Genomic DNA, 24,409 nt, shown 5'->3' on the forward strand with positions numbered 1-24,409 from the left:
TAGAACAGGTCTTTAAAATTACTAAAATAACTGTGGCTTGCCAAATATGTTCATTTAACATAGATTCTAACTTTTTGTTTTATTTTATTGGAGGTATATCTCCAGGTGACTAACAGATTTAGGGTCTTACTGTTGGCTTCATTATGAAGTAGTATCAAATTGTTTTCTAGACTGCTGGTAATGTTTCGTTTCCCACATAGGTTTTGCAATAACTGATTTTCCGAAGTGGTTGAGCGTGAAAACATTCGTGTGTTCTTGAAAAACTGGTTTTGAAGTTTCTGCCTGTTTTCCTTGCATAGTAGGCTGGACAACAAGGGCATGATACTTTGTACATTCCACTGCTGTTGAATTTTTGTGGATTTGATTTTGTGTTATGGACGAGTAAATTTCCTGACTTATTAGTTGAGAATGCAGCTGTTATACTCGTATTTGTCTTTTTGAAGAGGTTAGCGATTTTTTTTGTGATATGAGGCCAGGTATGGGATAATGGTAAATATTCTCTCTTCTTTCAGTGTGACCATTTGTCGTCTTACTTTTGTATATTTGTCTAAATTCAGTTTCTTTTGGCTGTGTAGCCATTGTTCATGACAACCCTTTTTATTGTATCTAGCTCATTCCTGAGGTTGTTTTATTCTAAATCAAGTGGTTGTACTCTGTGAAGCGAGGACATAAATACAGTACAGCATATTTCGGCGTGTAGTGGGATGGCACGATGAGTTGGCCAGTGTTATGTCTGTGTGTGTTTTCTGTGTGTGCTGAACTAACGTTTTTGTTGCTGCTTGGTGATTTTAAGGTCCAGGAAATTTATGCTTTTGTTGTCCTCATGTTCATTTGAATTTTTTATTTTTGTGGAAAGAATTGAATAATGCTAGTAGTTCTTCACTCTCCTCTGTTGTTCAGTCGGATAGCAACAAGGTACCAACAGCATAACTCCAGTACTACATTATTTTACTTTCGAGTCTATTGTTTTCTTTAAGGATCTGACCTTCAAGATGATTGCCGGCCGGGGTGACCGAGCGGTTCTAGGCGCTACAGTCTGGAAGCGCGCGACCGCTACGGTCGCAGGTTCGAATCCTGCCTCGGGCATGGATGTGTGTGATGTCCTTAGATTAGTTAGGTTTAAGTAGTTCTAAGTTCTAGGGGACTGATGACCTCAGAAGTTAGGTCCCATAGTGCTCAGAGCCATTTGAGCCTTCAAGATGATTGAGAAACATATCTGCCAACGAACCTGATATGCTGCTGCCCATGGCAAGACCCTCTTTTGTTGGTAAACGTTCCCTTTAAATTTAAAGTAACTGAGTGATAATATTAGCTGCAACGTATCATTGACTTCGATATTTCTGCAGTTGACAATTTTGTATGTTTTTCTAAGCTTCCGAAGATTGCATTTTTTCTTCAGTCGGTTCATTCGTAAATAGGTTAGTTACATCAAAAGACGCAAACCCGTCACCTGCTAGAATTTCTACATTTTTTTTATTTTAGTTGCACCAGTAGTCCTGCCTACTATGTAGAGAAAAACTGGCACAGACTTCAAAATCCGTTTTGAAGAACACACAAATGCTTTGTCTCAACCACTTCGGAAAATCATGTTGGAAAGGGAACATATCAACAATCTAGAAAACAATTTGGTAGCACTACATAATGAAGCCAACGTTAAGACCTAAATGTATTAGAACTGGAGATATACCTCCACAAAATAGAAAAAAAGAATCTATGTTAAATGAACAGACAGATTTCGCAAGCCACATTTTAGCAATTTTAAAGACCTCTTCTAAAGTTTGCATATGTCAATTGTTTAATAATTAGATCTCAAATAACTACGAATAAATTCATCTTCGATCACAACATGTACATCATCATCATCATCATCTTGTAACACAGCCGGTTACTACTAAATTAGCAGTATACCGATAACGTTATTTCTGTGAAAGGATTTTTGTTACCGTGACTGTGTGCAATGGAGAGGTATCAGACTGTTTTTCGACTCTGGAAAGATCGTTATTGAGAGGAAAAATAGCAAAACAAATGGACATCGAACCAAGGTCCTATTAGTAATCAAGTAAATTGTAATTACGTAAAAGTAAACGGTCACCAGCCTCATTAGGTAAGGCTGTACCCAGTGTTAGCATGGTTCATAAAGAAAGTTAACTATTGGTATTGACTTTACTTGACACTGCACTTCCGTTTTGCTGATAAGACAGTAGCTCAATGTAGCAAGAGATGTACCAGTGATTTGACTTGAAGTACACAGGAGTAGTATGAATGCGTTTTGGCAATAGCTAGCTCTCAATAACACTTACTATTTGCACATTACAGTAGGAAGATGGTCATAATTGTACGTAAATGATTACTAATGGCGTAGCGTTACTGACTTAGACAAGTTCTTTTGTCAGTTTAACTATAGCACATTGCTACTACTGAAATAGTTGTGACGTAGTTGTATCTTTTGTACTGATTACTATTTGCATTCTCAAGAAACATTCACTTCCTTATATTATTTAACTCAAGTGGACCGTGGCTACCTGTATCTAGCACAGTTTGAATTTATTCTTGATTGATGTTACAGTAATATGACATTTAAATCTAACTATTAGCATGGGGATCCATAAATTAATCTGTCTGTGGGCTCAGATAGAGACTGAACACTTTAGTCACAACACAATATGGGAAACACACCTGAGTACATAACGCATGAAGCTGTAAATTATTTCAATAAAAAAATCTTCGAACTGTATACTTTAAATCTTCTCTTAGTAGTTACACTTTGAAACTTTAACTGTCCATTTATGAAAACTACGTAGAGTATTTTAAAACTTATGCTCACTAAATGATTACTTGCTTTACAACTCCGCAAAGTTTATTAATTTTTTTAAAGAAGATAATTGCTTTTCACTTTAGTAAAATAGGAAAGTTGGATTCAACTTAGCACTTGGGATAGGATCCTGATTAGGTAAATGACTAAGAATAAAATACATTCGTTCGACACAGTTTACAGAATACAAAATTATTATTGAAAACGGAACCATATAACTGGTCCATGCAGTTATACAGTACTCGGCTGATAATTTGAGCTGAAGGTGATGGCAGCGTCGATCTCCTGCACAATTCAGAAAAAGGTTGGCAAAGTATCCATGGCTCTTCCTATGTGAAGAGCTCTGAAAATTCTCTCCTTAGCATCGGATTTTTATAGTAAAACCAAAGTATGCCACGCATAAGCCGCATTACTTTCGCATCCGAGGCTATATTATAAAATCTTGGAGTTCTTCTCACCTCATTCAGTTCACAAGACACGGGAGTCCTGCAGTTCGACCGCCAAATCCACCTTTCTTATTCCCGCCTAGCCAGTTCCGTTGCGGAGGGACTTCAAAGTTTTACATGATTACAAACCTACTTCCCCTGTGCATGAACCTGTATTACAATTAAATTTTTAGCTTTTAAATTGTTTTACAGCGCATTACTTTTGAATTTATAGTCATAGATTAATTACAATTACATAAATTATCATAAATAAAGAATAAAACATTTACACCGATGTTACATTAAAGAGCATCGTTATGCAGAAGTCACATTAAGTAAAAACAGAAAAAGTTAGATATTTCTATTATAGGTAATATCCATAGTTGTTACAATCTATCCGCACAAAAATGTGTACACAAATGTGCCTCTGATTGAAGTGATATGCATGAAGGGGATGGAGAAACCAATGTATGAAAGTGTTAAAAAATGAAAAACGCTTTTCTTGAATTATGTGATAAGTTTACATGGTTCATTTTCATTATTTCGCACATATTTTCCGCATTTGACCTTCGAAATTCATTACCTAACGTCAAACGTTTTCATGACAGGAAAATCCATTTCACCTCCGAGCAAAAATAGTTTATTAAGAGAACTTACACCTGACGATGGACTGCCAGGAGCTGAAATGCATCGCATACTTCAAAAACACGAACATTTGTGACTGAAGGCGTGTTTTAATTTACAATTCCAGTGTAGTGAATACAGTCACATTTGCAGCAGCAAAATATGGATAAAATTAAACGGCAATGTTACCTTGTAATGGCAACAGGAGACGGGACTGGAGGATCAATGGTGAGCATAGAGTGGGGCTACGGAGCGGATCTGAAATGCTTCGTCGACGAGCCACACATAACAATGCTACAGTGCTAGTGGTGTTGATACACGGCAGAACAATGGTAACGATGAACAGAGAATACATTACATTTTATCTACAACTGTTGCTGAAATCGACATTTCATCGGGAAGGAACCAAACGAATTTCGCAGAGTGAGAGAGGAGTATCAGATGAAATATTAGCATTTGTGCGAGGTCAGTCAGTGGAATGTGTGTCGTAGTATACGCTCGACTGTGCGGACAATGTACGTGAGCAGTACAATGACGACGATATGTGCTTAACAAGTGAACGTGATACTGAAATAGGTGTCGAGGCACGTAGTTCATCATCCTCGTCCCCCCCAGGGGATCCACAACTCTTTTGTGGATACGTGCGTAGCGAGCACGGGGCCCCGAGCTAATGTGGCCTTCCTTCCTTTCCGGGCTGCATACCTTCCCTTTCCGCATCCTTCCCCATCCCCTGTCTTCACCCCCCCCCCCTCACCACTGGTTCTTTCCTTCACTTTCTCCCCCTCTGGGAGTATGGTTTGCGCCTACGTCCGGAGACGGACGCTTGTAAATGTACCACATTCTTCTTCTTCCTTGCTTGTATGTCTTCTTCCTTCCTTTGTCCTTCTCTTTTCCTTACCTCTTCTCTTTACCCTTTTCTCCGCTGCAGCGTTTGAGACCCCCTCTTCTTTCCTTTCCCTTTCTCTTTCTTCCTCCCTGTGCGTGTCTGAAGGCCGACCCACGCACTTCCATGCGTAGCCGGTGACGGGGTAACGCGTAATTCCCCGCCCCGGGTAGACAGGTAGGACACGTACGTACCCCCTGGTAAAGGCCAGGCCCAGGGAGGGGTGATTACCCGAGCTGATACCTTCCGAAAGTGCCGATTGATCCCTCCGTCCGTTTGTCGGGAGGTGTGACCTGAGGTGTGAACAATCACCTAAGGCGGGTGTGCCCTCGGTGAGGGCCCCCACAAGGGAGGAGCGCGCCATCGGAGACGCCGGTAATCATGGGGGATTCTTCCGCAATGGTTTCCTCACCTTCCACTATGTCTGCTCACAAACGTAAGTTCACTGAGTCTCAGCCACAGACGGTTCTTCCATCGTTGCCACAGTTCCTTGTTGTTTCTCGGTCTGACGAAGGTCACGACTTTTCCACGGTCAACCCTTTCATTATTCAGAAAGGTGTCGACGCAATTGCGGGTCCTGTAAAGTCTTGTTCCAGATTACGGAATGGTACCCTGTTGTTAGAAACACACAGTGCCCTCCAGGCTCAAAAATTGTTGCGTACTTCTCTGCTCCACACCTTCCCTGTCCGGGTGGAACCGCACCGTACCTTAAATTCCTCGCGTGGAGTCGTTTATACACGCTCCCTCGATGGATTGTCTGACGAAGAAATTCAGCACTACCTGTCTGACCAGGGCATCACCGCTGTTCATCGGGTTATGAAAAGGGTTGACTCGAACATCATTCCAACCCGCACTGTCTTCTTGACATTTGACAAAGTTCAACTCCCATCAAAAATAAAAGCAGGCTATGAGATAATTTCCGTTCGCCCTTATGTCCCAAACCCTACGCGTTGCTATCGATGTCAGCGGTTCAATCACACCAGCCAGTCCTGTTCCAATCCAGCCAAATGTGTTACGTGTGGCAAGGATGCCCATGAGGGTGCTTGTCCACCTCCATCCCCTCACTGCATCAACTGTATGGGTGACCACGCTGCTTCCTCTCGAGATTGCCCCGTTTTTAAGGATGAAAAGCTCATCCAGGAAATAAGAGTGAAGGAAAAGGTGTCGACCTTTGCTGCTCGAAAGTTACTCGCCAGTCGACAGCCCACAGTGCCTCAGAAAGGAAAATACAGCACTGTCCTTGCTTCTCCTCGGCCAACAAAGGAGGCGGCCACGCAGACTTGCGACCTCACATTTAGTACCACGGTCGTCAGATCGGCCAGCGCAAAGATCGCCCGTTCAACCTCACCACTTTCGCCTGCCCACTCTATGGCTCACCCTTCGTCGGGTTCTGCTAAATTTCGAGCCCAAAAGTCAGACGCCAAGTCTTCGAAAAAAGAGCATTCTCGAGAAGAGTTTTTACGTACTGCAACTTCACAACCATCGGTTCCTCCTTCATCTAAACATCATACCTCCAAGAAGGCTACGAAGAAACACAGTTCCTCTCCTTCTCCGCCAAGGCGTGTCCCAACTACAGCACCACCTGGCGGAAATCGCCCTCGGCCATCTTCCGTGTCGCCGAGGCGCACTGCTGGTGGCCGGTCAACTGGCCGATCGTTGGTGGCAGGAGCTGCTCCTGACCAACCTATGGATCAGGATCTTCTGCCTTCGACTGAATGCCATTCCATGCTGTCGGTCGCAAGCTCTGAGCAGTCGTTGAGTTGACAGCGCCCTTGGTCACGTTTCTCCATTTTCTGTTGACCCTATGTCCATTATCCACTGGAATATCCGCGGCATTCGCGCCAATCGGGATGAATTGTCGATCCTCTTACGATCCTACTCGCCGGTCATCTTCTGTCTTCAGGAAACAAAGCTGCGTCCCCATGACCGCTTTGTTCTCCCTCATTTTCAGTCCGTCCGATATGACCTCCCCTCTGTTGAAGGCACTCCAGCCCATGGAGGACTCATGATTCTGCTCCATGATACTCTCCATTATCACCCAATCCCCTTAAACAGTTCCTTCCAAGCTGTCGCCGTCCGTCTTTCCCTTTCTGGATACACGTTCTCTCTATGTACGGTATACATTCCATCGTCTACACCACTGGCACGAGCTGATCTCCTTCATCTTCTTGATCAGCTTCCACCCCCCTATTTGCTGGTTGGGGACTTCAATGCCCACCACCCGCTTTGGGGATCTCCACATCCTTGTCCACGTGGCTCACTATTGCTAGACGTCTTCCACCAAGCGGATCTAGTCTGCCTCAACACTGGGGTCCCCACATTTTTGTCTCCCTCCACGGCAAATTTATCTCATTTGGACCTTCCGGTCGGTACTGTTCCGCTAGCCCGGCGCTTCGAATGGTTCGCCCTTGATGATACACACTCGAGTGACCACTTTCCATGTGTCCTTCGACTGCAGCCTCAACTGCCATATATGCGCTCGCGACGCTGGAAGTTTGCCCAAGCCGATTGGACACTTTTTTCGTCTCTAGCGACATTCGATGACCGTCGCTTTCCCAGCGTCGACGATGAGGTCACACATTTTACCGACGTTATTCTCACAGCTGCGGAACGTTCAATACCACGCACCTCCGAATTGCCCCGGCGCCCCCCAGTTCCTTGGTGGAACGAGGCATGCCGTGACGCAATACGTGAGCGGCGACGTGCTCTTCGCATTTTCCGTCACCATCCAACTTTGGCCAACTGTATCCGATACAAGCAGCTCCGTGCGCGATGCCGTCGCGTCATCCGCGATAGCAAGAAGGCAAGCTGGCAATTCTTTATTAGCTCATTTAACACCTTCACTCCCTCCTCGGAAGTTTGGAGTCGGCTTCGACGGTTCTCAGGCGCGCCTAGTTTCTCCCCGGTCTCTGGGCTCGCTGTCGCGCATGATACCTTAGTGGACCCCGTCGCAATTTCTAACTCATTGGGTCAGCACTTTGCTGAGATTTCGAGCTCTTCAAATTACCCGCCAGCGTTTCTCCCGACGAAACGTGCAGCGGAAGTGCGACATCTCGCTTTCTCCTCTCAAAATCGCGAAAGCTACAATACTGTTTTCTCCATGCGCGAACTCCAACATGCACTCTCTTCTTCTCGCTCCTCCGCCCCAGGACCGGATGGTATCCATGTCCAAATGTTGCTGCATTTATCAAACCATAGCCTGCGCTACCTCCTTCGCCTTTATAATCGCATTTGGACTGACAGTACCTTTCCCAGGCGATGGCGGGAAGCTATTGTCGTTCCCGTTCCGAAACCTGGAAAGGACAAACATCTCCCCTCTAGCTATCGCCCCATTTCTCTCACGAGTAGTGTCTGTAAGGTTTTGGAGCGTATGGTGAATTACCGTTTAGCTTGGTGGCTGGAATCCCGCAGTCTTTTAACACCAGCCCAATGCGGATTCCGACAACATCGTTCTGCCGTTGACCATCTTGTTGCTCTCTCCACTTATATCATGAACAATTTTCTCCGGAAACGCCAAACGGTAGCAATATTTTTTGATCTGGAGAGAGCATACGATACCTGTTGGAGGACAGGCATCCTCCGCACACTGTTCTCTTGGGGCTTTCGAGGCCGGCTGCCCCTTTATCTTCGCGAATTTATGGCAGAGCGCACATTTAGGGTGCGGGTGAACACTACTCTATCCCGTACTTTCTCCCAAGAAAACGGGGTACCCCAGGGCTCCGTGCTGAGTGTTGTACTGTTTGCCATCGCCATAAATCCAATTATGGATTGTCTCCTTCCTGATGTCTCGGGCTCCCTCTTTGTGGACGATTTTGCGATCTACTACAGCTCTCAACGGACCAGCCTTCTTGAAAGACGTCTTCAAGGATGTCTCGATCGCCTCCACTCGTGGAGCATCGATACCGGCTTCCGTTTCTCACCCAGTAAGACCGTTTGTGTTAATTTTTGGCGACGTAAGGAGTTTCTTCCGCCCTCGTTACATCTAGGTCCTGTCAACCTTCCGTTTTCCGACGTCGCTAAATTCTTGGGTCTTATGTTTGACAGAAAACTGTGCTGGTCCTCCCACGTTTCCTATCTTTCGGCTCGCTGTCTGCGTTCCCTTAACACCCTCCGTGTCCTGAATGGCACCTCTTGGGGAGCGGACCGAGTGGTCCTTCTCCGCCTCTATCGCGCCTTAGTGCGCTCGAAATTGGATTATGGAAGCATAGTCTACTCCTCTGCTCGGCCGTCTATTCTTCGGCGTCTCGACTCTATCCACCACCGTGGATTACGTTTAGTGTCTGGAGCTTTTTACACCAGCCCTGTGGAAAGCCTTTATGCTGAGACTGCTGAACCTCCGCTATCCAATCGGCGGGCAGCCCTTCTGAGTCGTTATGCTAGCCATTTGTCTTCCATGCCTGCTAATCCAGCCCATGACCTTTTTTTCGACGCCTCCCTTGATGTCGGGTATGCAGGCCGCTCCTCCTCCCTACTACCCCCGGGAGTCCGCTTCCGTCAACTGCTCCATTCCCTTTCCTTCCGCTTTCCTAAAACCTTCTTGACAACTTGGGGTACAGCACCGCCTTGGCTCCGTCCCCGGATCGACTTGCTCAGAGGCCTATGTCAATTTCCCAAGGATGGTACCCCTACACTTGTTTACCGTCGGGCATTTGCTGCTCTATGTGCACAAATGACGGAAGCCACATTTATTTACACCGATGGCTCGAAAACATCGTTAGGTGTAGGGGGTGCCTATATTGTTGGCGACACCCCAAATCACTTTCGGCTTCCCGACCAGTGTTCGGTTTATACTGCGGAGCTTTACGCTATTCTCCAGGCTGTCCACTACATCCGCCGCCATCAGCGGATACAGTACGTAATCTGCTCAGATTCTCTCAGCTCTCTCTTAAGTCTCCAAGCTCTTTACCCTGTGCACCCTCTGGTCCACCGGATTCAGGACTGTCTGCGCTTGCTCCACCTGGGGGCGTCTCAGTGGCGTTCCTCTGGCTCCCAGGACACGCTGGTATCTGTGGAAATGAGGCGGCCGATATAGCGGCCAAGGCTGCAGTCTCTCTTCCTCGGCCAGCTATTCAGTCTCTTCCGTTTACCGACCTACGGAGCGGTTTATGTCGCCAAGTTGCTCATTTATGGCATGCGCATTGGTCAACACTTCCCCATAATAAATTGCGGGAAGTGAAAGCCCTTCCTTGCGCATGGACCTCTTCCTCCCGATCGCGTCGTCGGGAGGAGGTAATTTTAGCTAGACTCCGGATAGGGCACTGTCTTTTTAGTCATCGACATCTTTTAAGCGGTGATCCTCCCCCACTCTGTCCCCACTGCTCTCAGCCGTGGACGGTCAGACACCTTTTAATTGACTGCCCCTATTTTAATCCGTTACGCTCCCATCTACAGCTATCGCCCGATCTCTCGTCGATTTTAGCAGATGACACGCGCTCAGCTGACCGCGTTCTACAGTTTATTAGTGACAGTGAAATGACGTCAGTCATTTGAAGCCTTTTTTTTGGGGGACAACCAACCCCTTTCTATAGTGGATTTTTAAGCATTCCTTCTGCCTTTAGTTTCTCAAATTTTATGACTTTGTTCCCATTGCTGCTGATTTTAACTTTCGTTTTTTTCCTGTTTTCTACGTCACGGGCTGGGCGCTAATGACCATAGAAGTTTTGCGCCCTAAAACCACAAACAAAAAAAAAAAAAAAAAAATCATCCTTGTCGGAGAGGAACCGCAAAACTCGTCTCCAGTGAAACATAGTGGAGGGCAATCGTTGTCCAAGGAGCGTGTACTGAAATAGTTACGTACATGAAACATCATCCGCAGCTTAGTAACATATTTTGAATAAGTCGGCTGCAGTATGACTCCGTAGTGCATAAGAAAAAATACGGTTATTCAGGGGAGGACAGGGAGCACGTGTTATGAAAACTGGTGTTCGCACGTTTCAAGGATGTGCATAAAACTGCGAGCGACATACATTACAGTGATTTCAAGGGAAGCAGTGGATGGTTGCATAACTTAAGTGCTACAGGATTGGAAGACGAAATTTCTAACAAAGCGTCGATTTGACATGCACACCAAACTGCGAAATCAGCCCGAAAAATTTGTTGATGAGACAACAAACTTATCCCATCGCACAGTAAGGAATTTGTTTTCAACTCCGATCAGTCGGCAATAGAAGAAAATGCATACCAAACGAACTATTAAAATTAGAGGTACCGTGAGTTATATCAAAATAAAGTAACAACAATACCTTAACAGAAGGGTATACAATTATGCTGACTGTTACTCTGAATGGTAAAATGGTTGAAAAGTTATTTATCGTTCCGTGACAAGTTAGGTGTTCTACCCACTAAGATTCGTTCTCGTGTGCGTGATCCTGCAAAGGCATTAGAGAATATTTACGTCATACCAAGCAAGTATGGAAAAATGGGCGTAAGAGAACTAAAACTATGATATGAGCAGTGCTTTTGGCCTATAGCTGGTCGAAATAACCTGCTTTTCCTTGGCTTCTGGTCTGCGTATAAAAATCATACCCATTTAGAGCAACTATCCGTTCTGAAAAGTGTGCGACATTGCAGTTCGTACCACCTGGAACCATTGGAGAAATTCAGCCTCTGGATGTTTCTCTTCCGTGCCTAAAAAAAAAACAAAATGTCGTATTGCACTATCTGCAGCTACGTCTACAAGAGCTTCACATAGGTTCTTAAAACACTAGAGAGTGTCACAAGACAGTTGGCGTTTATCTTGATGTATCACCCACTACAGGTTTACCAGAATTTCCGTGGGTCAATCAAAACTGTTACCATTCGTGCTGCTTGTTCTTTTATATGATCAATATCCCCAGTTTGCCCTATGTGGTATGAGTCCCATTCACCAGATCAATTTTCTGAGATGGTTCGCACGAGTATTTTGTAAGAAATGTCATATGTAGACTATATTTTTCCGGTATTCAACCAATGAACCGAAGTCTCCCATGCATTTTACCCAACCAAGTCTTAGCCTATATGACCATTCCACATATCCAATTATCGTAACAGCTAGGTCTAGGAGTTGGCTCACTGGTTCTCTGGCTCACTGGTTCTCTGGCTCACTGATATTGTAGTCATATGTTTTGTGTTTTGTGAAGTGCATTTTGTTTACTCTGATCCAGTACTTTACTGTCACATGTCAGCTACGTATAAAAAATTACAATTCTAGGCAACTTCTAGTGCAATAATCTAACAACAACATTGAGTGTTTCCTATCGGGCATGTAACTGCTATGAGCCACTTAAATATTTTTCAAATTTCTGCTAATGGGTAGAACCAGATGTTCATTTCTGAAATATATAAAAGCCCTCCTCTCCCCTCCCCCCCCCCCCTCCCCACACACACATACACCTCTTCAAAACACCACTTGGTCTGCTTGGATCAGACAGTTAGTGTCTGCAAAATATTCGCATTGAGGGACATGTTTCAAATTCATAAATTTAAAAATGATTTATTCAGTTTCTGCGTGCGCGGTTCTCGATACCTAGCCGCTAGGAATATCGGAAAGGTACTCGCACAAATTTCCACCCTTCCTCTTTAAAACGATGACTGCGGGTGTAATAGCAGTTACTAGCTCATTTGGTCGCGATTGCCTCCCTCAAACAGGCTCGTTCGCTTTCGAAAAAGCAAACTTGGATTGAGATGCTGACACATTGATCAATCATGCCTCTATGAGAATGAAAATAAATCACATTGCAGGTCGTGACTTTAGTAACAGTAGCAGTCCCCTGCTAAGGCAGGTAGCAGTGTGTTGCATTAGCGAATAACAACTGGGTATAGATGTGTTCCAGTTGTTGAGTGTGAATATGAGCTTAATTTGGTGGCGTTGTGTTGGCAGGACTGCAGCGGGGTGGCTGATGACGGTGGTTGGTGCGTTCTCGGTGGCGGCGCTCGCCTCGGCGTCGCTGTCGTCTGTCGGAGACGTCGGCGTCACCGGACGAGCAAGTGGTGTCTCACCATCACAGGTGAGGTCCGCAGTTGGACAACGAGAACTTACGAGACATGACAACGTTACTCGCCAAACTGCTCCCACACGCTTGTGTCGCTAGATCTGTTGACAAATTGAGTGTTGTTTGGCAACGAAAAGACGATCCTTCTTGCGGTGGCCGTCTGGAAATGCAGGAGGCATGTCTTGGCCACGCATGAGGACTGTGGAGCGGAGATTTCTTTCCTCAGTGCTGGCACCATTACCTTGTTTTGTGTTTATACGGAAGCAGAGGTGACACACCGGAAACACTCTCAGCGCTCAGAGACAAATGAATATCTTCCAATTAGTGCTGATTTTCCCCGCTACTGGCAGCAGTAGTAAAAACTCGTCTTATCGTGGACAAAGAGTACTCTTATCCACCTTAATAGGCCATTGTCTCAAGCATAGCGAAGAGTGGCTTTTTTCTATTATTGAATCATGTTGATGCAATCAGGCAAGCGAATGGTTAACTTTCTTTTTAAATTTGGCAAAAGTTACGGCGAAACGATACGACAGGGGATGCTATTATCGTGTGGGGGATAATTGTTCAAATGGTTCAAATGGCTCTGAGCACTATGGGACTTAACATCTATGGTCATCAGTCCCCTAGAACTTAGGACTACTTAAACCTAACTAACCTGAGGACAGCACACAACACCCAGTCATCACGAGGCAGAGAAAGCTAATTGTTCGGGAGGTAATTAACCTTTGCAGCCAGATGGAAACAAGACTCAATGTTCTGTGGAACTAGCATCCTAGCGTCTTGCGTCTTCCCTCCTCTGTGCCGAAACGGGTTATATGCGCCTATTCACATTTGTAGTCTGAATGCAGAGCATGCAAGGAGCCATAGCAATGCTCTGCTGCATCAAGGCAGACCACTAAAGTCCTTACTGTCTACCAACCTGGTGCGTTCATCTAATAGCCTGCGCAGAAGCGACAGTCACGGAGTTCAGCTCTCTTGATTTGAGACTGAAAGAAAATTGCGATTGGGCTGAGGTGCTGAACGCAACTAATTCGAGTCATATTTAGTTGAGGGAAGCGACCGGCTTAAATTAAATGGACTGACGTAGCAGACAATCCGGTAGACAACTAACTACCAATACGATGAATGTTAGACTACAAAGTCACTTAATACAGTTCACCCAGTCAACACTGTTAATACTAGTTCATAGACTTTACATAAGTAACTTGGCAAAAATTACTTGCTTTTTACTCATTCTGCTACGTACTGCACGCAGAGTCGAGGTACGTTAATATTTACAGGGTAAGGCGCTTAATTCTGGACAAATTCAATTTAAATTTCCCGCCATATCGTAGTTCCGCCGGAGGCCGCGATTGACGTTATTGAAAGCCATAGGCATCTAGTCAACAGTGAGAACCTTAAAATGGCAGAGATTTTACGGATAAGTGCGGAATACAACCGAAGCAGAGCCGCAATTAGCAAAAGTCTTCGCGCTGAGCGTTCACCCACTGAAATACATTCTTCGGATACCCGAGACAAACTGTTTACAATGTTGTGGCCAAGTATAAAGCTTCGGAGAAGTCCGGGGAAGGTTCCGCTAATCCGGCGAGGAAACCTCATTCGAGGAAACGCGTTGTCACGAACTGAGGCAGTCATCGGAAAGGCTCGTGCGGTGATTTCGGAGGACCCGGGGCAAACACCGAGGAAACTGGCGTCAGTTCTGAATGTCAGCGAGCAAGCAATGCGTTGCATGGCAGAGGAGGACCTCATACGAGGCATTTAGTCCAAAACTGGCTCTCGGATAACGTTGACATGTTCTGGTCGAAGGAATTCTAGCCCCCCTCCCGAATAGTCCGGATATTTGGCCAGCCCTCTTTTAAATAGTGCGTGCGATCGCTTCAGGACAAGACTGGAGGCGTCCATTGCAACCGAAGGGGGTTATACTGAGTAATGATACTCCTGAAAGATAACTCTACTTATATGTAACAGGATATTCATTTCTATTTTAATAAATTTGCTTTTAAAAAAGTTTCATGTGTTCGGATTTAAGAGCCGCACTCTGTACATAATCGATGAGGGAATAAGATGTTAATACTTAAGGCCTTGCCTGCCCCGAACTGTGCAGTCAGTGCTAACCGCGTGCTCATTCGCCTCCACCCGGCAGTTCCTTACTAGCCAGCCCCAAACACTTCGCTCAGCCCACACTATAAGCGCGCCGAAAGAGCACGAAATGCTTCCCCTGAATTACAATATTAAAGTTGTTAAAGAATGAAGATAATGAAACAAACTCTGAATAAATTGCATAACAACTTACTACTGAGGGTCGCTGCTACAACTGTCAATGAAATGTGAATTACATGTGAAGAAACGTTAATAAATAAGACTGTCTGTACTTGACTCCTCGTCTTGTCATTAGTAAGTGACGTTAGGAAGTGAACGCTGTGGTTCCCAGACACAGAAATGCTACAAAGTCAAAAGTTAATAAGAATACTGGTTTGTAATTATTTATAGTAATTCCAATCCCAAAGAAAGCAGGTGTTGACAGATGTGAAAATTACCGAACTATCAGTTTAATAAGTCACAGGTGCAAAATACTAACGCGAATTCTGTACAGACGAATGGAAAAACTTGTAGAAGCCGACCTTGCAGAAGATCAGTTTGGATCCCGTAGAAATGTTGGAACACTTGTGGCAATACTGACCCTACGACTTATTTTAGAAGAAAATTAAGGAAAGGCAAACCAACGTTTCTAGCATTTGTAGCATTAGAGAAAGCTTTTGACAATGTAGAGTGGAATACTCTCTATCGAATTCTGAAGGTGGCAGGGGTAAAATACAGGGAGCGAAAGGCTATTTACAATTTGTACAGAACCCAGATGGCAGTTATAAGAGTCGAGGGGCATGAAAGGGAAGCAGTGGTTGGGGAGTGAGAAAGGGTTGTAGCCTCTCCCCGATGTTGTTCAATCTGTATATTGAGCAAGCAGTAAAGGAAACAAAAGAAAAATTCGGAGTAGGTATTAAAATCCATGGAGAAGAAATAAAAACCTTGAGGTTCGCCGATGACATTGTAATTCTATCAGAGACAGCAAAGGACTTGGAAGAGCAGTTGAACGGAATGGACAGTGTCTTGAAAGGAGGATATAAGATGAACATCAACAAAAGCAAAACGAGGATAATGGAATGTAGTCGAATTAAGTGGGGTGATGCTGAGGGAATTAGATTAGGAAATGAGACACTTAAAGTAGTAAAGGAGTTTTGCTACCTGGGGAGCAAAATAACTGATGATGGTCGAAGTAGAGAGGATATAAAATGTAGACTGGCAATGGCAAGGAAAGCGTTTCTGATGAAGAGAAATTTGTTAACATCGAATATAGATTTAAGTGTCAGGAAGTCGTTTCTGAAAGTATTTGTATGGAGTGTAGCCATGTATGGAAGTGAAACATGGACGATAAATAGTTTGGACAAGAAGAGAATACAAGCTTTTGAAATGTGGTGCTACAGAAGAATGTTGAAGATTAGGTGGGTAGATCGCGTAACTAATGAGGAGGTATTGAATAGGTTTGGGCAGAAGAGAAGTTTGTGGCACAACTTGGCTAGAAGAAGGAATCGGTTGGTAGGACATGTTCTGAGGCATCGAGGGATCACCAATTTAGCATTGGAGGGCAGCGTGGAGGGTAAAAATCGTAGAGGGAGACCAAGAGATGAATACACTAAGCAGATTCAGAAGGATGTAGGCTGCAGTAGGTACTGGGAGATGAAGGAGCTTGCACAGGATAGAGTAACATGGAGAGCTGCATCAAAGCAGTCTCAGGACTGAAGACAACAACAACAACAATTATTTATGAAGAAAATACCTCGAAGAAAACACTAATCCACAGAGGGATAAAACGTGTATTTATGCTAGAGAAAGTGTAATTTATAACGACTACGAGGACAGTTTGTAACGGATATTGGCTAGTAGGCCAATGCTTGACAAACTACTCTACACTATTACTTTTATAGATGCCAGCCATTCAACTGGTATTTTGCTTCTCACTTGTTTCTACACTGTGCTAATTTATTCATCCAAAATTAATATCATCAGTATATGGTAGATACTCTAAACAACGTCGCTTCCGGTTATCCCTCTGCTATACCTGTATTGAATAAATTAGTCAGTTGCTTTGACTCATAGTGCCTTGTTGCACAACCGGCCATCAAAATCACGGCACCATGAAGGCGGCGCGCAACGAACCTCGAGCCTGCTTGACGTGTACTGCTCGCTTCGATACGCAGACGGTCAGCAGTGTAAAGCTGCCGCACAAGGCACGTAGGGGTAACAAATGCCGAGTGTATTACGTATATAATGAAAGATCACACAGCCAGTTTCTTATTCAGAAACAGCATTTAAATATAGAATGTTTGTGACAGTGTCGTGTTATGCCTCGTGTGAGGAGGAGAAAGGGCGACCAGTATGTATCGAAATTCGAGAGCAACAATGTATCGAGAATGCAGTTGATCGTTCCATGTTACTGCTGCTCACGATGGTAGGGACCCACAATGTTCGAATATGGATTATTTAACGACGTGCATGAGCTCAACGGTCCACACAACTAGCGCCAGAGAGTACAGACATATTGGGATTGTCAACACGACGACCGTAGTTCCGCCTCTCCTTGACACGGCGGCAGAAAGAGATGCGCAGTGTGTGGTCCGCCCAGCGAAAACACTGAACAAGTGACTGGCACACGTCGTTTTTTTCATATCTGTTCTCGCTCTGCTTACAGCATCAGGGTGGATATATCTCCACGTGTAGTCTCGCAGGAGAACGAACGGTGACGAATTGCTTTCGTCATCGTCATATTGTCCCAGAACCTAGCGTAGTGGTGTACGGTGCCATTGACTAAACAACACGATCACCTCTGGTACGCATAGCCATTTAGTTCGTCAGCAAGCGTTGCATTTCAGCCTTTGACCTGGACAGCACATTCTCCAGATCTGTCACCCGTTGAAAATATCTGGCGTGGCCGTAGGCTGCCAAGAGACTGCCTCCACCACTAGCAACTCGCTTCAACTGATGAACTACGATTAGAACTGAAGAAACGTGATATGAAGTGCCTGTCGACTGGACGTCTTGCAAGGTTAGAGCTATTGTTGCTGCCAGGGGTGGCAGCGCTGTCTGCTAAATTCGGCGTCCTTCGTAGCCCTGGATCACCTTTAAGCGCTCTTTTCGCGCTTTAATTTGCTTTTAATATAGGTATGAAATTTAAAAGAATTATCGAAAGTAAACATTTCAAGGCTTCTATGGAAATGACTTCCATTGCTTAACAGGATGGCAGAGCCATATAAATATATTATTGAGTTTAGTCAATTTAGAAAAAATATTTAACAATGAAGTGCTGAAGGTGCAGATGTTACTCAAAACTCGTCACTAATGACACTTCGCCCAAGAAAAAAAGTTTAACAGGTGAGATGAAAATAATCCTCAAATTCTGTTTCAAGTTCAAGGGACTTAAGTAATCCAGTACACCTTTAATAATGAACAACAGGGACTGGAACTTACCAAAGGATTTTCTTTTTACGCTTCAATTATCTTTGACATGTAAAACAGTACAGCATATAGCTGTATCCTTGTATAGAACGAGAGAGTGCATCTTATTATTACAAATACCTTCAATTCATCAGTTATATTGACTTACACGAATAGATGGCAGGGTTCAGCGAGTCATCACTCTGTTCGTAGCTTCAGAGTTAAGATATAATTTTATAGGGTCAGTAGTACTATGCAGCAAAACTGCAAACAAATCTGATGCCTGTTTATCTGAGGATAACAAGTTTACGAACACGTGACACTCATTACTTTATGAACCACTTGAAACTAATCATTAAGATAAAATAGGTTATAAGTATTTATACCCTATCTTTAACACATCAAAAGGTAATCAAGGTGAAGTAGTTCAGCACTTCCCTCTGAGTGGGTATTAGTACAAAAATATGGTAGACTATTTGCTGCAAATTATTTTCCGTATTTCTCAAATGAAGAACCCGAAGGAGATTCTTCGATAACTTTCCCCTTCCAGTCATTTACTATTAAAAATATGATTAGTTACAGGATTCCGCCAAAATTACAACAGTATTGTCGATTTGTTTTTCTTTCAATTGTTAATCTTTTCTCGTTTGAATAAGTATCATTTGCGAATAACGGCGGGTTAGGGATCCATTTCAAAATCTCCCTATGGCCTCTCAACTGCGTAACAAGAAATCTTCAGACTTAAAGGCAAGTGCTGAAGACAAGATGGTAAGAAATCGCTCTTTGAATTTTGGTCGGGGTTGGATGATGAGTTTCCCTTATCGAAAACAAGAGCCATTCGTGTACCATTACCATTTTCAATATCCTACGCTTGGGATACCAGATTTTCTGCACTGGCTGCTTTGAAACAAAATATAGATCTTAAGTAGACATAGAGAAAGAACTGTCTGTTTCTAATATTAAACCCTCCGTCGAAGAACTTTGCCTTGAAAACCAATCCCATCGGACTCACTAATAATTTCTACAGATGTTTTTAATTCAGATTGAAAAGTTAATTATTAAATGCCCTGTACACAACTGACAGAGAAGATTCTTATTTGTAAGTGCATTATACCACTGTAAATATTAAGTGTGATTTTTTTATTATGTCAGAATGAATTTTGCTTGGTTCCCTTTCAGTACAATAATAAATTTTTGAATTCATGTTTTTCTTTTCAATAAGCTCTCCTCCCCCTCCCCACTTAGTGTTACCACCCTCCTCTAGGGGGGGGGGGGGGGGGGACGCGCGAATCACGGTTTTGTGAATGTCTGTCTTAAGGTACTTGAAGCACACGTACCTTACGTTGATATTAATTGATCACACCAACTACTTGTACCCCTTGTCAACTTGAAACTGTATGTACATCCACTACTGGCACAAATCTCTCTCTCTCTCTCTCTCTCTCTCTCTCTCTCTCTCTCTCTCTCTCTCTCTCTCTCTCTCCCCCCTCTCTCCCTCTCCCCCCCCCCCTTCTGCCTCCAGCCTCTCACATCTGTCTATTAATCCCAATCAAATAGTGTCATTAATGTATGATTTTACTGCTGTAGCCAATATGATTATTGTACTTCAAGTCTGTAACATTTCACCTGATCGTTATTGACAAGTATGAAGTTTAAGCCATTTTAACATTTCACCTGATTGTATAAACGAGTACGGATGTTAAGCTGTTTTAACTTGTCAAAATTGTATTTATATGCCCCCCCCCCCCCCCCCACACACACACACACACATATATATATATATATATATATATATATATATATATATATATATATATATATTCGACACCTCAAAACAAACACCTACAAATGCTTTAAACAATTATTCTGTAATAATGTTGTCACGATGTATATTCTTTGCACTTTGCGATTGTCTTCTCTTCTGCTATACTAACCTTGCACCAAGCAGATTCCAGACGCCATATTTGTTTACAAATGTGGCAGTATACATGCGATGTGTTACGACAGCGAAAGGAACCTGTGACCACTGGAGGTACTCTAGTTTACTTATTTTATGTTTACCATTAGATATCAGTTTAATTTTTTGTCAGAAGAAATCCAAAACCATGTTCTGAAATAGTGTCTTTTATCTCCACGAGGCAGTGCCACAAGTTCCTCTAAAAAAATCGTAACACAACAGGCACACAAATGTCATACTAACTAATGTAAATCCACCCGATGATGGAGGGTTAAACCTTTGAAACGCAGCGTGCGAATAAATAAAACGGTGACTGGTAACAGTAAACTTGTTGTTTCATTTAATACTTACGTTAATAGTTTAATTTGTTTCAGGCGAATGTAACGGCAGGAGCTAAACCTAGCACAACAGAAGGTCGCGAGTGCTTGATGGATATAGAAGTGGTGAGTCGATTTGATATTTTGTTCCCCTCTTCTCACATTTTATTCCGTACTTATATTTCAGTACCCTATCATACACACCTTATTTGGTTTACCGTTTTTCGTATGAATTTTTTTCCGTAAGAATATGGCTAAGGTACTCACTGTTGTAAGATCTGTTGTTTGTCGACAAAGAAATGAAAAATACGACGGGAGAGCGGCTGCAGAAGAAAAATGATTATATGGGTAGATCGGATAACTGGTAAGGAGGTTCTGAAGCGAACTGAGATAAAAACAAATTTGAGCCAACTTGACTAAATGAAGGGATCGCCTCACACGACACGTTCTGAGCCATCAAGGAATCGTCAGGTCTGATAAAGGTGGGGAGGGCGTGTGAGCAAGGGATGAGGGGGGGGGGGGGAGGGTGATTATCGGGGGAAGCTGAGGCTAGACTGGAGGAATCACGTGTAAGTGGATGTAGTCTGCAGTACTTCCATCTACATCCACACTCCGCAAACCACCTGACGGTGTGTGGCGGAGGGTACCCTGAGTACCTCTATCGGTTCTCCCTTCTATTCCAGTCTCGTATTGTTCGTGGACAGAAAGATTGTCGGTATGCCTCTGTGTGGGCTCTGATCTCTCTGATTTTATCCGTGGTCTCTTCGCGAGATGTACGTAGGAGGGAGCAATATACTGCTTGACTCCTCGGTGAAAGTATGTTCTCGAAATTTCAACAAAAGCCCGTACCGAGCTACTGAGCGTCTCTCCTGCAGAGTCTTCCACTGGAGTTTATCTGTCATCTCCGTAACGCTTTCGCGATTACTAAATGATCCTGTAACGAAGCGCGCTGCTCTCTGTTGGATCTTCTCTATCTCTTCTATCAACCCTATCTGGTATGGATCCCACACTGGTGAGCAGAATTCAAGCAGTGGGCAAACACGTGTACTGTAACCTACTTCCTTTGTTTTCGGATTGCATTTCCTTAGGATTCTTCCAATGAATCTTAGTCTGGCATCTGCTTTACCGACGATCAACTTTATATGATCATTCCATTTTAAGTCACTCCTAATGCGTACTCCCAGATAATTTATGGAATTAACTGCTTCCAGTTGCTGACCTGCTGTTTTGTAGCTAAATGATAAGGGATCTTTCTCTCTATGCATTCGCAGCACATTACACTTGTCTACATTGAGATTCAATTGCCATTCCCTGCACCATGTGTCAATTCGCTGCAGGTCCTGCTGCATTTCAGTACAATTTTCCATTGTTACAACCTCTCGATGTACCACAGCATCATCCGCAAAAAGCCTCAGTGAACTTCTGATGTCATCCACAAGGTCATTTACGTATATTGTGAATAGCAACGGTCCTATGACACTCCCCTGCGGCACACCTGAAATCACTCTTACTTCGGAAGACTTCTCTCCATCGAGAATGACATGCTGCGTTATGTTATCTAGGAACTCTTCAATCCAATCACACAATTGGCCTGATAGTTCATATGCTCTTACTTTGTTCATTAAACGACTGTGGGGAACTGTATCGAACGCGTTGCGGAAGTCAAGAAACACGGTATCTACCTGGGAACCCGTGTCTATGGCCCTCTGAGTCTCTTGGAAGCCGGTCGAAGTGGCCGTGCGGTTAAAGGCGCTGCAGTCTGGAACCGCAAGGTCGCAGGTTCGAATCCTGCCTCGGGCATGGATGTTTGTGATGTTCTTAGGTTAGTTAGGTTTAACTAGTTCTAAGTTCTAGGGGACTAATGACCTCAGAAGTTGAGTCCCATAGTGCTCAGAGCCATTTGAACCATTTTTAGTCTCGTGGACGAATAGCGCGAGCTGGGTTTCACACGATCGTCTTTTTCGAAACCCATGCTGATTCGTACAGAGTAGATTTCTAGTCTCCAGAAAAGTCACTATACTCGAACACAATACGTGTTCCAAAATTCTACAACTGATAGACGTTAGCCAGTGATGAAGACACTTGTTGTGTACAGACTAGTCTAAAGAGCTGCATCGAACGGGTATTCAAGCTGAAGACGTCAACAAAAAACGACGGGAGGGGAGACTGCCCCGCCCCTGCCGTCCCTCAACCTCTGTATGCCCCACTGTATGCAGCTGTCACACCGTAATCTTTGTTGAATCTAAAATTTCATATAAAAAACATAGTGAAATGTCAGTAGGCCCTCATCACAGACACGTATGTGAGCGCGCGCTTGTGTGTGTCAGTTGATAGGACCAGTTTAGAGTCGCGCAGAGTAAGTAACATGGTTGTGTTAATAAACTTTATAAATATCCAAAAGCCTGAATCAGTTACTTTACAACCGAAAACAGGTATAAACATGAGCCCTCGGAGTCTTTCACGGCGGCATGTGCGAATAAAATCTTCTCGGTTTGCAAGCAGCATCAGTTCGAATAAAATTCTCGAACCTTCGCTGTCGAAAGGAAGCAATGACGGATGCCTGGCGCTTGTAGGGAGGCGGGAGCGGCGGTTTCAGACGTGGCGCCGGCCCCCTCCTACCACGTGACGTCACTCGGTGCCTTGGCTCCCCGGAGCTGCTACGAGCTGCCCGACTCACTTTCGGCGCACGCGTCGCTTCGGCCCCCTCTGATTGGTGCCAGTGGCCGTATTCGTGGCTATACGAGCGGAAAACCGTGCCAACCCCGGCAGTCAGTCGTTTTATTCTTAACGACGATGCCAGAGATTGCCATTGAAAAGCTCGCGAGTTTTATTCCAACTGACGCAGCTCGAAAACCGGGAAGATTTTGTTCAGGTATAAACATGGTCAGAAACGAAATGGTATTGTACATTTTCGTAATGAAGAGAAATTCCATTAATTCCTGACTTATTACGAACGGTGGCAACGCCCTTGCCGCAGTGGATACACCGGTTCCCGTCAGATGACCGAAGTTAAGCGCTGTCGGGCGTGGCCGGCACTTGGATGGGTGACCATCCGGGCCGCCATGTGCTGTTGCCATTTTTCGGGGTGCACTCAGCCTCGTGATGCCAACTGAGGAGCTACTCGACCGAATAGTAGCGGCTCCGGTCAAAGAAAACCATCACAACGACCGGGAGAGCGGTATGCTGACCACACGCCCCTCCTATCCGCATCCTCAACTGAGGATGACACGGCGGTCGGATGGTCCCGATGGCCCACTTAAGGCCTGAAGACGGAGTGCTTTCTGTTTTATTACGAACTAGTACAGTAGCACTTCAGTTGTTTGCATTAGACGTAGATGTATGAGGTGGTAGAGGAAAGAACAACTGGAATAACATTGCCGTAGACCAGGGCCGGCCAAACGCTGCACAGTGTGCAAACGTGCGGAAGTGCTGCACATGTGCGCACGTGTGCGACAGCGAGCGACAGCGACATCTGTTATTAGACATGTGTCCTAAATGAACGGTGGCGGCTCCATTTCCCTGTTTATGTGGTACAAGCAAGAGCACAACATACCCAGTCTCGTTTACCCCTGGTAACCGTAACCTTAATAGAGAAGTACTGAGAAATGGCAGGTACTGTGAAAAAGCAAAGGACGGGAGATCTATGTTCTCAGTCGTTTAAAAATGACTGGGAACTGCGATTCTTTTTTGTAGCCGTTGGTGAAAACTCACAGTGTTTGCTATCCCGCCGAATAATAGGCGGCCAGCGTAAGTTTTCAATTGAAGGACACTACAATACATATCACAAAGACGAGTGTAGCGTACTCAAGAGTGAAGAACGGCGAGCAAAATTAAATGTCCTTAAGAAAATGGCTGAGACACATCAACTCGATTATCATTTCTCATGACCAGTGATAAACGTGTTTGGATTTATTCCTTTCATAATTAAAAATTG

At 44.3% G+C, this 24,409-nt stretch overlaps 1 pseudogene; it reads left to right on the forward strand.

Moving 5' to 3' along the window:
- The first annotated feature begins 23,433 nt into the window (after nucleotides 1–23,433).
- LOC124596784 lies at nucleotides 23,434–23,551 on the forward strand (annotated as a pseudogene).
- The last annotated feature ends 858 nt before the right edge of the window (nucleotides 23,552–24,409 follow it).

This window comes from Schistocerca americana, chromosome 2, assembly GCF_021461395.2.
Source record: "Schistocerca americana isolate TAMUIC-IGC-003095 chromosome 2, iqSchAmer2.1, whole genome shotgun sequence".
In the NCBI taxonomy this organism is placed as follows: domain Eukaryota; kingdom Metazoa; phylum Arthropoda; class Insecta; order Orthoptera; family Acrididae; genus Schistocerca; species Schistocerca americana.